General features: G+C 37.2%; 1 pseudogene; it reads left to right on the top strand.

Moving 5' to 3' along the window:
• Window positions 1-5,064: 5,064 nt before the first annotated feature.
• On the top strand, window positions 5,065-5,353 carry LOC102827793 (annotated as a pseudogene).
• The last annotated feature ends 12,458 nt before the right edge of the window (window positions 5,354-17,811 follow it).

Here is a 17,811-nt window from a genome sequence, read left to right on the forward strand (position 1 = left end):
TGAAACCTTGTGGTTTAAACTCACCTTGTGGTTCAGTGCTTTATCCCACAGCACCAAACTAGTGCAAAAATTTGAATAGTTGTAGTATTAACTCGTCCACCTTACAGGCATTGGATATTTTCCTATCATAGACAGCATTGTACTTCAAGATACTTATTGAAATGTCCTTTATGATGATGAACATGACATCATTTCTCTTCAATTTGTCATTCTTGGCATATTATTCCATATTATCCACACTAGCGTAATATATGTGTCTATAGCAGTAGCAAAGAACTGTGAGACTTTGTGACATGGGTTTTCAGACCTGTGCAACAAACATTCTAAAAAGAAAATATTCTTTTTTAAGAACCGAAAGATGCTATCAGTAGGTTATTCTTTTCAGAAATTTTTTTTTTCTGATTCAAAATAGCAATATCAGTCCATTTCAGTTCAGTAATGCCTAGGATATTGATCTTTATGACAACTTCCAATTTTCCTAAATTCACACTTCGTACATTCCATGTCATGATTACTAATGGATTTTTGCATTTATTTCTTCTCATTTTGAGTTGTGCTCCATCAGCAAATGAAGATCCCAAAAGCTTTGTTCTATCCATGTCATTAAGGTCAACTCTACTTTGAGGAGGTAGCTTATTTTGAATGCCTTCTAACAAGAGGAGTTCATCTTCTGGCACTACATCAGATGATGTTCCACTGTATTTATAAAGTTTTCAGTTTCTAACCATTGAGAAGGGGTCTACCTCTCCTTCCTAGTCTGTGTTAGGCTGGAAGCTAAGCTGAAATCTGTCCATCATGGGTGACTCTGCTGGTATTTAAACTATCAGTGACATCGCTTCCAGAAAATAAGCCACCATGATATGAGAAAGTAACAGATGAGTGGTACAAATAAATGCATATACTATAAAAAATGCCTATGTTATATAAACATTCTAATAAAGTTGTTATACAATCCATTCATAATAATTTTAACCATTTCAGATGCATCAAGTCAGTCCTAATATAGTCATTTTCATACGGAGAAGAGAGCTTGTTTTGAAGCTATTCATGAATCAGATAATGTCTCAACAGTCCGGTTTTCCATATTTAGATCTCTTACTTTAACTGAAACATAGTCTCTTGTCACCATTCATTGACCACTATGACTAAATTTTACATCAGATGTGGAAAAAAATTTTTCTGAAAAGAATAACCTACTGATGGCATCTTTTGGTTCTTAAAAAAAAAGAATATTTTCTTTTTAGAATGTTTGTGGCACAGGTCTGAAAATCCATGTCACAAAGTCTTACAGTTCTTTGTTACTGCTGTAGACACATATGTTACACTAGTGTGGATAATATGGCAATAATCACTTCATGATATCAACATTAACATGTCTACAATATTAATATTTCTACCAAGTGCTTTCAAAATGCCATACATTAATATTCAGGAAATCTTTAGTAAGATATATTTCATGATCTATTTACTGAAATATAATCTATATAACTGCATTATTAATATATGCACACATATATAAATTAAATTTCTCAAACTGAAAGAACTAAAGAAAAATCCAAGCCTCAGTTTGCAATACAGAAGAACTCTATGGGTAAAACATTAGATGTTGTAGGAAGGATTAAAAGAAGATAGAAGACATATACAGAGTCACTGTGCCAAAAAGGATAGGTCAATATTCAACCATTTCATGAGGCAGCATATGATCAAGAACTGATCTTATTACAGGAAAAACTGCAAGCTACACTGAAGGTACTGATTAAAAACAAGACTTCAGGATTTGCCAGAATGCCAGTTGAAATGTTTCAAGAAACTGAAGCAACACTGGAAATTCTCATTGGCATAGAATAAGAGTTTGGAAGACAGCTAACTGATCAACCAATTGGAAGAGATCCATATTTTGCTCATTACAAAGAAATTAGACCCTACAGAAGGCAGGAATTATTAAATGTCATTAAAATCACATCAAGCAAATTTTCACTGATGACAATTTAGAAATGGTTGCAGCAGTACACTGAAAGGAGCTTCCTGAAATTCAAACTGGATACAGAAGAGGATATGGTATGCAGGATATGATTTTTTATGTCAGTTGAATCTTGACTGAAAGCAGAGAATACCAAAAAGATGTTTACCTGTGTTTGATTGGCTATGCAAAGCGTGGAAATGTTTTGTTGTTGTTGTTGTTGTTGCTGTTAGTTGTCATCCAGTTGGGACCAACTCATAGCAACCCTATGCACAACAGAACGAAACACTGCCCAGTCCTGAGCCAACCTCACAATCTTTGCTACTCAATCCATTTTGTTGGGGTTCTTCCTCTTTTTCTCTGATCCTCCACTTGACCAAACATGATATCATTCTCCAGTGACTGGTCCCTCTTGATAATATATCCAGTGTATGAGAGACTAAGTCTGGCCATCCTGGCTTCCAAGGAGCACTCTGACTGTACTTCTTCCAAAACACATCTATTTGGGGTGTTTTTTCTTCTTTTTTTTGGGGGGGGGGGCAGTCAGTGGTACTTTCAATAGTCCCCTCTAACACCATAGCTCAAATGTATCAGTTCTCATACAGACTTCCTTATTTACTATCCAAATTAACATGCATATGAAGTTAGTTGCTGAAAATACCATGGCTTGAGTGAGGTACATCTTAATTAATATTCAAAGTGACATCTTGGCTCTTGAACACTTTAGAGATCTTGTGCAGCATATTTGCCTAATGAAATATGTCACTTGATTGCTTAACTGCTGTTTTGATGCATGTTGATGATTGATCCAAGTAAAAAGGAAGTCTTTGACAACTTCAGTCTTTTCTCCATTGATGCTTTCTGAATCATACAATATTTTGCTCATAGAATCTGTCAGTACTGCAAGTCGAAGTTTGAATATTTTCTTCAGTTCCTTCAGCTTGAGAAATGCTGAGCATATTCTTCCCTTTTGGTTTTCTAACCCCAGATCTTTGCACATTTTGTTATAATACTTGGTTTTGTCTTCTTGAGCAGCTCTTTGAAATTTTCTGTTCAGCTCTTGTGCCTCCTCACTTCCTCCATTTACTTTAGGATCTATATGCTGGAAAGGAAGTTTCGGAGTCTCTTCTGACATGCACTTTGGTCTTTTCTTTCTTGTCTTTTTAATTACCTTTTGCTTTTTTCTTGTATAATGTTCTTAATGTCATCCCACAACTATCTGGTCTTCAGTCTTTAGTGTCTAATGCATCATATCTTTTTTTCAGATGATCTCTAAATTCAGGTGGAATATATTCAAGGCCATGTTTTGGGTCTTGTGGACTTGTTGTTATTTTCTTCAGCTTCAGCCTGAACTTGGATATGAGCAATTTATTATTTGTTCCACAGTCTGCCCCTGTCCTTGTTTTGGCTGATGATATGGAGCATTTCCACTGTCTCTTTCCACAGATGTAGTCAATTTGATTTCTGTGTATTCCATCTGGCGAAGTCCTGTGTATAGTTGTCTTTAAAAAAGGTATTTGCAATTGGTCATTGGTCTTGCAAAATTCTATCTTGATATCTCCAGCATTATTTCTATTACCAAGACCATATTTTCCAACTATTGATCCTTCTTGTTTATTTACAACTTTGCATTCCAATCACCAGTAATTATCAACACATCTTGATTGCATGTTTGGTAAATTTCAGACTGGAGAAGTTGGTAGAATTCTCCAATTTCATCATCTTTGGCATTAGTGGTAGGTGCATACATTTGAATAATAATGGTATTAACTGGTCTTCCTTGTAGGAGTATGGATATCATCCTATTGTACTTCATGACTGATCTTGATATGTTCTATTTGATGATGAAAGTAATACCATTCATCTTCTGTTTGTCATTCCCAGCATAGTAAAACATGTGATTGTTAGATTCAAAATGGCTAATACCAGTCCATTTCAGCTCACTAATGCCTAGGATGTCAGTGTTTATGTGTTCCATTTCATTTTTGACAATTCCAAATTTCCTAGATTCATACTTCATACATTCCATGTTCTGATTATTAATGAATGTTCACAACTATTTCTCTTCATTTTGAGTCATGCCCTTTCAGCAAATGAAGGTCCCGAGGGCTTTATTTAATTTGCATCATCACAGTCAACTCTACTTTGAGGAGGCAGCTCTCCCCCAGTAGCAATTTGAGTTCCTTCCAACCTGAGGGTCTCATCTCTGGCACTATATCTGACAATATTCTGGTGCTTTTCATCATGTTTCAGTAGTGAATATACTCATGCTGAGTGTTCCACTGCTATTAATAAGGTTTTCAGTGACTAAATATTTGGAAGTAGGCTGTGTCTCCTTCTTCCTACTCTGTCTTTGTCTGGAAGCTCAGATGAAAACTGTCCACTGTGGGTGACCCTGCTGGTATTTAAAATACCTGTGACATAGCTTCCATGATCACAGCCACATATAAGCCACCACAGTACAACAAACTGGCAGACAAGTGGTGGTGCAAATGTGTGGATAATAGAAAATTATGGATATCACTAAGAAGAATGGAAATTTCAGAACACTTAGTTGTACTTATGCAGAATCTGCACATATACCAAGACTCAATCGTTAGAAAAGATCAAGGGGATTGTAGTCACTGAGGTGAAATAAAGTAAATGATCTGTTGAATTTAAAACTGATGGTTATCTGTGTAAACCTTCACTCAATTCACAGATTTTAAAAGGTGAAAAAAAAGAAAGAAAGAAAGAAAGAAAAGAAAAATTGTTTGGGTATTGTAGGGCCCTTGGATTCTTATAAGAATTTTAGGATTCGTTTGTAACTATCTAAAAGTAAACCAGTTGGGATTCAATAGATATTGAATGAAATCTGCAGATCAATTTGAAAATATTGCCAGCATTACAATATTGTCTTCCTTTGTTGTATTTCTCTACATCTAGAAATATTACATCTTATATACTAGCCAGCAGCCATAGTAGCACAGTGGTTAAGTGCTCAGTTGCTAACCAAAAGGTCCTCAGATTGAACCCATGAGAGAAAGATGTGGCAGTCTGCTTCTATAAAGATTTACAATCTTGGGACTGAGTGCCAGCAATGGCGAGCTATCTGATTGGTCAAGATGGCAGAGGTGGACGAAACTCTGAAGCAGCTGCAGAACTACAAGGGCATGCAGGAGATCATCATGGTGAATACAGAAGGCATTCCCATTAAGAGTACCATGGACAACTCTAAGTACCCCACAGTACGCCAACCCCATGCACAACTTCATCTTGAAAACACGTAGCACCGTGCAAGAAATCGGCCCCCAGAATGACCTCACCTTCCTCGAATTCGCTCAAAGAAAAATGAAATTATGGTTGTACCAGATAGACTATTTCCTGATTGTGATTCAGAATCCAACTGAATAATCCACTCTCTTGGCTCGTCTCCCTGTATTATTGCTTTATTAAATACCCCCTAAGAAGGCGTCCTGGTGTCACGCTGTGGGTTAATGCGCCAGACTGCAAAGCCGTTTGAACTGCAAGGTTGGCAGTTCAACCTCACTGGAAACCCTCGGAACCTGCTCCTCAGAAACCCTAAACACGGTCGCTTTGGGTCGGAATCGACTCGACGGCACTTAACAACAAAAAACAAGAAGAATAGTTAATCATGTCAACCCACCCCAAATGGAAATCTCCTAAGAGCCCACTGGCAGCAACCTAGTGACCAAGGCTGAACATTCCCTCTACTGCACCAGCCACACCTCGGTCCTGGCCAGGGGTCTTCTCCCTCCACGAAGTCCCTCTTTGATCACTTCTAGGGGCTGGAGCAAGAGCTTGTGAGGACCTGCACCCAGCTTCCTCCTGACCTTCAGTTCACTTGTCGCCCTTGGGAAAGGTGCTTTTCTTTAACTAAAAAACAACCAGAATACTTATTAAATTTTTTTTTTTTTTTTAGTATTTACAATCTTGGGAACCCTGTTGGGCAGTTCTACACTGTCCTGTGGGGTTGTTATAAATAAGAATTGGCTCAAGAAGTATGAGTTTGGCTTTACTTTTGATACATTTGTTAAGAGTTGGAAAAATCCTTTTCTGAATCCTTCTTTGTAAAAGAAAATTTCAAGAAGTATTTTTTTTAATTGCTGCTATAAAATTAATATTTGACTCACAGCAACCCTATAGGACAGAGCTGACCTGCTCCCTGGGGTTTCCTAGATTGTAAATCTGTACAGGAGCATGCAGCCTTCTTTTTCCCAAGGAACAGGTGATGGGTTTAAATCTCTACCCTTGAGGTTACTAGTGCAACACTTATCCCATTGTGTTACCAGGATCCTTATTTGTTTTAGGTATGCCTTAAATTCACTACAGTTGACTATTCATATGCTTACTTTTAAAATCTTTTGCTAAAGTATTTGGGGTAAAATACACTTTTAAAATTACTAAAATTATATGCATGATGATCTTCGCATTTCATTTCAAACCAGCATAATTAATTTTTTTAAATTATTATGTGATTCCACCAAGGAGCTCTGGTAACAAGTCAGGCTGTTAACCTCAAGGTCAGCAGTTTGAAATTACCAGCCATTCCATGGGAGAAAGATGAGGCTCTCTGCTCTCATAAAGATTTGCAGCATCAGAAACCCTATACAGGATAGCTATGAGTCAGAACCAACTCCACAACACATAACTACCACCACCACCATGTGATGTCACCAGGTGGTTTATTTTAAAAGTAAAATCTTTGCTCTCAAGTATCAAATTTTCTTAAGAGAAAACATACAAAGGAATAAAAATGTTAAAATAATTGAAACTTGCTGCTATGGAATTTCAAAAGTGAACCAAAATTGTGTCTCATTGTGTTTGTGCATGTGTGTGTGTCCCTCCAGGAAATTGGAAGACCTGGGGCTTATACTCTATTTTTAAACATTGAAATTATTTTGACTACGTTGTTGTTAAGAGCCATCAAGTCAGTTCTGATTCATAGCAACCTTGTATATGGTTTCCAGTGAGTAACTGGTGGGTATGAACTGATAATCTTGTCAGTCCAGAGCTTATTCTATAGAGCCATACAAGTACTCCATTTTAACTATAAGAATAATAAACATGCAAAACCAAAAATGTTTGTCATAGATCTAGTTCAATGTTAATAGAATACCACTTTGGTTCACATTAAAAAAAAACTAGGAATTTAAAAGCCTATTTGCTTTCATTTAAAACTAACTCTTACATTGTACCCGTATATTGACTGTATTAGAATTTATCAATTCTGAGATATGAAATAGGGTTGTTAAGGCATTAGTCAACTCTATTCCTTGAAAAAATATGCAGTTCCAGTACAATTGGATTACACAAGGAGGATTAAGCATATGTAGAGAAATTCCGTTATCTTTTAATTCCATTTTTCTATGAATTTTTTAAGCCTCTTCAGTTTCTTCAATTATTTTTATTCAGAAAGTTGGATAAACATTAAAGGTTTGACCAAATAAAACAAAATATTAGCAATAGCAATGTTGAAAATGAAAATTATGACTAAATTGAGTTTTCCCCAGTACTGAAAAATTTTTAACATCAGAAAATTAACGTAAGTTACCACATTATCACATAAAACAAATTATTTCAATATATATAAAAGGTTAATAATGCTGAATACCCTCTTATGATTAAAAAAAAAAAAAACCTACCTAATTAAACTGAAAAGAAAATGTTTTTATGTGGCAAGAAGAATCAAGAACAAATACTCGATTGTGATCAAGTAAAGACATTACTTTTAAAATTAGAAACAAAAATCAAGGTACCTATTATCACCATTTTAATATAATATTTTATGGTAGACAATGCAATAAGACAAGGGAAAAAAACATAAGTAATAAAAAGAACTAACTAGAATGTGGTCGACTTCTTCTCTTTCATGTAGGAAACCAGGATTTGATTCTTGTCCATGCACCTCATGCACAGCCAAAACCTACCTTTCAGTGGAGGCTTGGGTGTTGCTAATACTATGAGGTGATGTGGAAGGAGGCAGAGGAACTTCGGGTTCAGGAATTTCCCCGAAACAATAGGGTCAGCCAGTAGTAGATCAGCAACAATGTGTGTGAGCTGCCATATGCCTGACACTGTACTCCAACCTCCAGAGTGTTAAAATGACTGTTCCTAACTTCCAAATCCCATGTAAAATTTTTCCTGAAAGTAAGAAGGGAAGAAGATTCAAGGAATCCTTTAGTTTAGTTGAGTAAGTACAAAGGTATTGCAGTCCACTCTTTGTCTACTTAACATCCATATAAAAATCTTTAAATTATATTTAATTCCAAATAAGACAGTAGAGAAATTATACTTCCATATAACACAGTGGTTAAGCTCTCAGCAGCTCACCCAAAGGTTCAAACCCACCACCTACTCCACTAGAGAAAGATGTAGCAGTCTGTTTCTATAAACATTACAGCCTAAGAAACCCTACTGAGTTCTGTAGTATAGATATGAGTTGGAATCAGTTTAATGGCAACAGGTTTAATTTATATTGTATAGTCAAATCCATATTAACTCTCTCTTCCAAATAGATAAAAATGTCCTTTATCCATCTTTGCATGATTTCCATCCTTCTTTCAGCTTAGTCACATGTCCTCTTTGATAGCCTGTAACTCAAAAATATAAGATATAAAGCTAACTGTTATTAATGCATGTTATTTTAGTGGCAGATAAAATGGAAGTGTTGTTGGTACATGCCATCCAGTAGGTTCTGATGCACAATAGAACAAAATGCTACCTGGTCCTACACCATCCTCACAATTGTTATGTCTGAGTTCAATGTTGTTGCTACTGTTTCAATCCATCTCACTAGGGATCTTCTTCTTTTCAGTGACACTCCTTTTTTTTTTTTTTTTGCCAAGCATGATATCTTTCTCCAAGGACTAGACCCTCCAGATAACATGTTCAAAGTATGAGAGATGACATGTCACCATCTTGGCTTCTAAGGAACATTCTGGCTGTACTTCTTCAAAGACAGATTTGTTTATTCTTCTGGTAATCCATGATACTTTCAGTATTCCTTGCCAGCACCATAACTCAAATGCATCAGTTGTTCTACATCTACCTTATTCACTGTCCTACTTTCACATGCATATGATTCAATTTGATTCCTGTGTATTCCATCTGGTGAAGTCCATGTATAGAGTTGCTGTTTATGTTGTTGGAAAGGGTAATGCTTGCAAAATTTTTTCATGTCATCTTCAGCGTCCTTTCTATCACCAAAGCCATATATTCTACCTAGCAGCAGCACTGGACTGCTAACCACAAGGTTGGTGGTTCAAAACCATCAGATGCTCCTTGGAGACCCTATACAGTGTAGCTATGAGTCAGAACTGACTTAACACAACAACACTTAACACAACAGCAATCCTTTGCCTTTGTTTCCAGCTTTCATATTCCAATCACCAGTAAATATCAATACATCTTGATTGCATGTTTGATCAATTTCTGACTGCAGACGTTGTTAGAACTCTTCAATGTCATCATCTTTGACTCTAGTGGTTACTGTGTATAGTTAAGTAACAGTCACATTAACTGGTCTTCATAGTAGGCATATGGATATTATCCTATCACAGAGAGCATTGCACTTTAAGATAGATTCTTGAAATATTCTTTTTGACTATGAATGTGATGCCATTCCTCTTCAATTTATCATTCTCAGTATAACAAACCATATGATTTTCCTATTCCAAATGGCCAATACCTATCCATTTCAGTTCACTAATGTCTAGGTTATCAATCTGTATAAATTCCATTTAAATTTTAATGATGTCAAGTTTTCCTACATTCATACTTTGTGTATTCCACACTCTAATTATTAATGGATGTTTGCAGCTGTTTCTCTTCTCATTTTTAGTTATTCTCATCAGCAAACGAAGGTCCTAAAAGCTTTGCTCCATCCATGTCATTAAGGTCAACTCTACTTTGAGGAAGCAGCATTTCCTCAGTTGTATTTTGAATACCTTACAACCTCAAGGATTCATCTTCCAGTATATTCTGCTGTTATTAATAATGTTTTCAGTGATGGTGGAGACTTTCTTTCTACCCAGTCTGTCTTAGTCTGGAAGCTCCCCTAAGATAATCCTGCTGGTATTTAAAATGCCAGCAACATAAGTTCCAACATCACAGAAACATACATATTACCACAATATGACAAACTGGCAAACATGTTATGGAGTAAAAGAACAGATGGTAAAAATTGGTTAATGTTTACATAAATGTTGTTGTTGTTAGTAGCCATTGAGTCAGTTCTCACTCATACAGACCTTATGCACAACAGAACAAAACACTGCCCAGTCCTGCGCCAACCTCACAATTGTTGTTAAGCTTGAGCACATTGCTGCTGCCACTGTGCCAATTCATTTCATTGGGGGTCTTCTCTTTTTTACTGACTCTCCACTTTACCAAGCATGATGTCTTTCTCCAGGGAATGGTCCCTCCTAATAACATGTCCAAAACATGAGAGAATAAATGAAGTCTGATTATCTTGGCTTCTAAGGAGCATTCTGGCTGTACTTCTTCCAACACAGATTTGTTTGTTCTTTTGGTAGTCCATTATGCCTTTAATATTCATATCCAGCATCATAACTTAAATGCATCAGTTCTTCCTTATTCTTTGTCCAACTTTCACATGCATATGAAGCTACTGAAAATACCAGGGCTTGGGTCAGATGCACCATAGTCTTCAACACATAAACATACTCATATAAAATTAAGGAAGAAATACTCATAACTTTTAGAGTCCTCATTTCTGCAATTAGTCATAGTTGACATTTTTAACTTCCTTCTTCCATTATCCCCCAACCTTACTACTCTCTGACAGCATTTCACAGAGCTGGCTTCTTCCACATTTCAGTTTGGTTTAAATGTCATCTCCTCAAAGAGACTTGCCTCTTCCCAATTTAAAGCTGACCATTTATTATGTTTGTTTTGTTTTTTTTCTCACAGCATTCTTTTTCTTCCTTTCAAATTATGTATTTCCTTTTTGTTTACTTATTTCTTTATGCATCTTAAGCCACAATAAATATTTTCAAATGGATTAATGAATAAATGAATCTTTCCCTTTCTTTACCATCCATATCCAACCAATCACCAAGTTCTATTAGTTTTTCATTCTGATGTCATGCAGATCTACTGTTTTTTTTTTCTTAATCATCAATATTCAACTGGTTACCTGGTATCTGGGCCTTTAAGTTCGTTTCATTATAATTAATCAACTCACTGTATTCCGTACTTAGTAGGAAGAAGCTATTCCACATTTATCTAGCACAGTAGGCACATGGAAACACATAGTAGTTTGCAGATGAATGGGTTGATGAATGAATCATCCATTTATACCAAATGATACAGTATCATTAATTATATAAGGAATGTTTTAGGAATACTACTATCTCTGGTCTCTCCATATAAGCTGATACCCAAAGGATAAAGATATATGAGATATTATTTTGGACTTTCTTATGTCTGCTTTATAATATATATATATATCCACTATAGTTTGCCCAGAGGCAAAGTTCAGAAGTGAGGAAAGAATAGGAAAGAAGGACAAATGGAAACAGGAAAGATAGAGGAAGTAGGATAAGTCCTGTTACATTGTGAGGATTGCAACCAATGTCATGAAACAAAATGTGCATGAATTATTGAATAGAAAACTGTTTTGCACTGTAAATGTAAACTTTCATGCAAATCACAATAAAAACTTTTTTATTCATTTTAACATTACATGCATTACCTCTGATATTGGAGTGGCTCCAAACAATATGCACTGGACTTTGAACCACATAGTCAGCAGTGTGAACCTATCAGCTGCTCTGTGGGAGAAAGATGAAACTTTCTGCTCCTGAAAACATTTAAAGACTTGGAAATGTTATGCAGGGTCACTATGAGTCAGAACCGACTTGATTGTACATGACAACAACAACAATGCTACCTCTACTAAAATGAAATTTAGTTGTGAATCATATGAGAACACTTTATTCCTCACCTAAAAGAAGTAAGTTTTGATTCATTTTCAAGAACTAAAAGTAATATGAACATGATTAAGAAAATAGAAATAGTATTGATGAAAAATGTTAAAATCATTTGATATGTCTTATCAATGCTGCTTATTGATGGAATATCTAGGCAGTGCATTTGTGTTAAAGGAGCACTGGTAGCGGAGTGGGTTATTCCTTACATTGCTAACCGAAAGGTAAGCAGTATGAATTCACAAGCTACTTCACAGGAGAAAGATGAAGCTTTCTGCTTCTGTAAAGATTTACAGCCTCAGAAACAGTATATAGGGCCAGAATCTAATCAATGGCATGTAGCAACAGCAACAACAGCATGTATGTTAAGGTGGGATGGACAGACAACGTAATACCCACACATATTTGGGACTTGAGGATATCAAGAACAAAAATCAATTTTCATTTGCTGCAAGGAAATGTCTGGCACATAGTAGAAATAAAGACTGCCTGAATGTTCATTGATTCATAATATCATGTGGGATTTTTATAAATTGAGAGGTTCAAGTTTCTTTAAGAAATGGTAACAGGACTATGGAATATTATCTCTTGAAACTGATTATAAGGGGAGGATACTGTGGCACTATAGGATAAGCACTGGACTACTAACCACAAGGACAGTATCTCATACCCAACAGCTACTCCTCTGAAACCCTATGCAGAGTGACTATTAGTCATGACATTGGTTGTGCAGTTCAGTGAACTGCCTGATATGACTTTTTTAGCTCTTGGCTTTGTAACTCCCACCAAAGAACTCTTTTCCTGGTGGATTTGGTTGAGAAAAGGTGGGGAAAGATACTGATAAATTATGTAATTCAGTTGTAAGTGATAGTTAACAGTGTTAATTGTGTTTGCAAAAACTTGGAAATCTAACAAGGGAATGGATCAGTTTTGCCATCCTGCTGAGTATAAAATGAGCTATCTCACAAAGAGGAGTGAAGGATCTCACTACTATCAAAGGATAAGAGCTGGGACTAGAGTACATCCTATGAACCCCAAAATCCCTGAACACTATACCTCCTTGATCCAGGATACAGAGTTATGATACCAGAGTAGCAGCAGTGGCAGAAGCCAAGAGCCAGAGCCAGAGCAAAAGCAGTGGACTTCCTGGTTCATAAATCAAGTACAGCTGAGACACTTTGGACAGGAGGCTTGTTAGTAGAGTGGGGTGCCTCCAGGCATTTAATCTGGGGATCTAGGTTTGTCTCCCCATTGAGGTAGAACTGAGTGCCTTTGGGCTGAGGCTTATAGCAGAATGGAGTGTCATTTGAGAATTTATGGGCAACCCTAAAAGAGCTTTGTAACACTGTCTGAGCAGGGGAGAGGCCAAGCCAGGGAACCAAAGGCCAGAGAGAGGCCAACCTGCAGACATACAGAGGAGGCTGTCCTGACCACAGATCTCTGTCCTGGATATTTCTAATCCTGGATTGTAACCTGTTAACTTTCCTAACAAACCCCATAATTGTGAATATTGCCTCTGAGTTCTGTGTGGCCATTGTAAAGAATTATCAAACCTGAGAACTAGAGAGTGCTGTAGGGAAGAATGTTTGGTATGATCATTAAGGTCTTATGTCACTGTGACTTGGCAATGATTCTCAGTGGTTTATCAGTTAAAATGTAGTTACCTTTCCATGATTAAATATAATATAATACGATCCACCCCATGATATGATATGATGGAATCAGCTCTTATCCAATGTATTGTAAATTCTCACTTTTGTTAATGAGACTAGATGTAATCTATAGGATTAGGTTGTATCTTCAGTCAGTCTCTTGAGATATAAAAATAGAGAGAAGTGAGCAGAGTTCAGAGAGACCTACTGTCACCGAGAAAGAATAGCCAGCAATTGAGTGTATCCTAGGGTCCATGCACTGTGAAGCTCCTAGATCCAGGGAAAAGTTTATGCCAAGATGTATGGAAATCTCCAAGGACTACTGGGCCTACAGATGCTGGAAGGAGACAAGGACCTTTCCCTTTAAATAGAAAGCCTTCCCCTAGAACCAGCACTCTGAATCGGGACTGCTAGCCTCCTAAACTGTGAGACTAAAGTTCTGGTTGTTAAAACCACCAATTTGTGGCATTGCTGTTACAGCAGTGTTAGATCGCCAAGACTGTTGGTGTCAGAATTGCTAAGAAGGTTGGAAGGTGGAGGCATGTCTCACCTAAGTCTCATAGGTATCTTCCATCCCCCACTATAAAGTCAGAAGAAATCAAAAGTTGCCTTGTCATTTCTTTTTTTTTACAGGTTGCACACCCTTCAAGATAAAAGCACTCTTCTTCCCTGGGTTCTTGTTTTTCTTTTCCTACTTTCTTGCCCCTTCCTGCCTTCTAAGTTTTGTTTTTGGGCAAATACTGTACTTTTGCTATCTTGGGTTCAGTTTCAGGCTTGAAGGGTAACTGGCTGTCCTAATGACCACAATCTTGGGAGTTCCACTGGTCTCTGTTACACCAGTGATAATGTTTTTGTGTTGTTTTTTTAACCTCAAGCCTCAAATACCAAAGAAAACCAAGACCACAAAGATCAAGAGGCAAAAAGAATGGTCTTTTATACTCATTGACAATAAAAAGAACATCTATGACAGTAAAAGCATTTTTCACCTTTTGTCATGTCTCCAGGAAATGTCAAGATCCTGTGTTCCTGCTTGTAGCATCCCTCTGCTCCCTTATACAAGCAGACCATAGGAATATAAGCAAAGTCAACCAGTGCTATTAGTATAAATGCTGGTCAGTGTCCATGTTTGGTCATGCCCCTTGAAATGACTCAACCTTTTCTGGCAATAACTCCTTGCCTGCTTCTGGATTAAGAGCTAACTTAGTTGTCCCCAGTTCCTCAGTCAGAACTAAAGAGTCTCTGACCATCTTTTAATATGTGTACTATATATGAATAATATACAAGTGCCACCTTTCATAGGCAGCATTGATACTTACATTTTAACATTTTTCCATGCCTTGGTCCTGTGGAACTGAATGAGTGGCTACCATGACTAGTTACTAGGGATGCTATTGGGGAAGGTTCCAGACACACACATGACAACACTTGAAAAATTTCCATATTTTAATTCCATTGTTTCATGAATTTTTTTTAAACATTTATTTCTTTTTTTTATTGTGCTAAGATATATAACAAAACATTTGCTATTTCAACCATTTTTGCATGTACAGTTCAGTGATATTAATTATGTTCACCATGTTGTAAATCATGCAATTATCACCAGCATTCGTTTCCAAGTTTTTTCATCACCCTTAACAGAAATTCAGTGTCCATACATATTAACTCCTCCTTTCCCTCTCCCACCCTGCCCTGACAACCATGCATAATTTTTTTTTTTTTAATTTTCCTATTTTAGATATTTCCTGTGAGTGGAAGCATGTATTTGTTCTTTTTTTTTTTTTTCCATTTAACAGTATTTGCTTCTATTCCCTCTGTTTTTTTGTTTTTGTTTTTTATGTATACAAAAACACTCAGAAATACACATTCGTGTAAACAATCAAAGGGCACATTCTGCCTCCTGGCAGCCAGCACACAGCCTTTCCCTTTCCATGATTCTAGAGTCCTCACAGCTTCTCTATCTCTCCATGCTGTCATCTCTGCTTCTTTCTCTGGTGTCGCTGCTTCTCTGGTTAGAGTCCCATAGTCTGCTCCTGCTCTTCTTTTTTGGAGGTCCTAGGGTCCTCTGTTCCTGGAATGTAAGATTAACTACTTTCCCCTTTATGTTATAAAACTTCTACCTTTACAGTTGTGACAATCACAGTTAGTCATGATAATAATTACTATTGAATCAAAATAATCCTATCCCCATCTCCTTTCACCAGACTCATTTAGACAAGATGAAAACCATTCAGTGGGGAGTCTACCTTCCCCTGCACACTCTGAAACTAAACTCCCTCTTTAAAACTTGTAAGCCAGTCACTTTGTGCCTTTATTGCCCCTCCATTTTAGGTAGCCAATGTCTAAGTCACCTGTCCCTACCAACCCTTTATACCAAGGGGATAGACATGGTCTTGATGTGAAGACTCCTTCCCTTTTGGTTGGTATTTTGAGCTACTACATCCATAAATATAGGTCAAGTTTGTCAAATTGTAGCAATTTACACTTGGTTCATTTAACAAATTTCTTTATCTTCCTCTAATTGAGCTCTGGTCATCAAGCCATCAAAGCTAGGTCACAAGTGTACTATCTGCACATTTGAGCATTCTTGTGCATCTCCCTCCATTTCATATCAGCTGGATGCTTCACGCTCAGCTCTAGCCCTCCATGGCTAGGTTAATGTCCATGGGCTCATGAATTCCAAAGTCTTCCCAAACTTTGGACCAACCAGCCTTTCTTCTTCTTTCTCTCATCATGAGGTTGACAGGTGTCTAGGGAACATGGCCGAACTCAGCCCATATCTTTATTACTGACTTTCTCCGACTCCCGCTCACATGTAGACCAACACAATCACCAGTGAGCTTTCATGACTACTCATTTGTTCCCTTTGAGTTTCACTCTTGGAGTGGGGTTTGTCCTGAAGGTACTTGATTGCTTACCTTGATGGGTCCACAGTGAACAGCTTGCTTGTTCTTGTAATAGCCAAATAGACTGTGGTTTTTTATTTTGGTTTTTCCTGCTGGCCTTTCTTTCAGGACGTACCGTCTGTTCCTCTAGCTGCTCTGGGCTGCTCTGTATGTCCTTTCAAGTGGGAATGTCCCACCTCAGAATGGGATGGGCCTCAGGATTCCACCTAATGGCCTATACACTACAAGAACTCCACAAGAAGCCTACTTCATTGGGCAAGTTCTAGAACCCTCTTTAGGTATTCCAATCAGTCATAGGCTTAAGACAGGCTTACAAACTTTCTGTAGTCATGTTTCCTAATATTCCTTTCTATTCCACTCAAGTATCTATTTTGCAATAGTAGGCAAGGGAAACCAATATCCATCAAACAGTCAAGCATTATAACATTATTTCCTCTCTTTTACCCATTCAGACTATGCCTTGGTCCCTATGTCAGAGAGTCCAGTTGTTCCTAGGTTGAGCATACATCATTATTTTCCTTACCCATTTAGCCCATGCAAACCTACCTAAGCGTTCCCCTATCTACCTTGTACTTCCATCTCCCTTTCCCTTATTGTGTATTGTGCTCCCCAACACCTAAACTATGATGTGTCTATCTCCTAACCTATGGTGTTCTCCCATCCCCTCCCTCCCAACCAGAGTAACCAGCAAAGATTTTCTTTTTCTTCTTTTCCTTTATTATGGGTATTTTTCTTAAACTTATACAATAATGGTCTTATGCAATATTTGTCCATTTGTGACTGACTAATTTCATTCAGCTTAATGTCCTCAAGGTTCATCCATGTTATGTGGTGGTTTGCAGCTTCTCTGTTATTCTTCAAGGTCGCATAATATTCCATTGTTTGTATATACCAAAGTTTGTTTATCCATTCTTCCATTGATGAGCACTTACGCTGTCTTCATCTTTTTACTATTGTGAATAGTGTTGCAATAAACATTGGTGTGCATATATCTACTCATGTTCTGGCTCTATTTCTTGTGGATATATACCAAATAGAGTAATTGCTGGATCTTAAAGTTTTTTTTTATTTCCAATTTTCTGAGGAAGCACCATACTGTTTTCCAGAGTGGCTAAACCATTTTACATTCCCACCAACAATGTCCCAGTCTCTCCACATCCTCGCCAGCATTTATTGTCCTCTGCTTTTTATAACTTTGCTGTTATTGCTGGTGTGAGATGATATCTCACTGTTGTTTTGATTTGCATCTCTCTAATGGCTAAGGCAAGTAGCTCTGGTAGCATAGTGGTTACAAATCGGGCTGCTAACCTCAAGACCCACAGTTCAAAACTACCAGCTGTTCC

This window comes from Chrysochloris asiatica, unplaced genomic scaffold (assembly GCF_000296735.1).
Source record: "Chrysochloris asiatica unplaced genomic scaffold, ChrAsi1.0 scaffold00100, whole genome shotgun sequence".
Lineage (NCBI taxonomy): Eukaryota > Metazoa > Chordata > Mammalia > Afrosoricida > Chrysochloridae > Chrysochloris > Chrysochloris asiatica.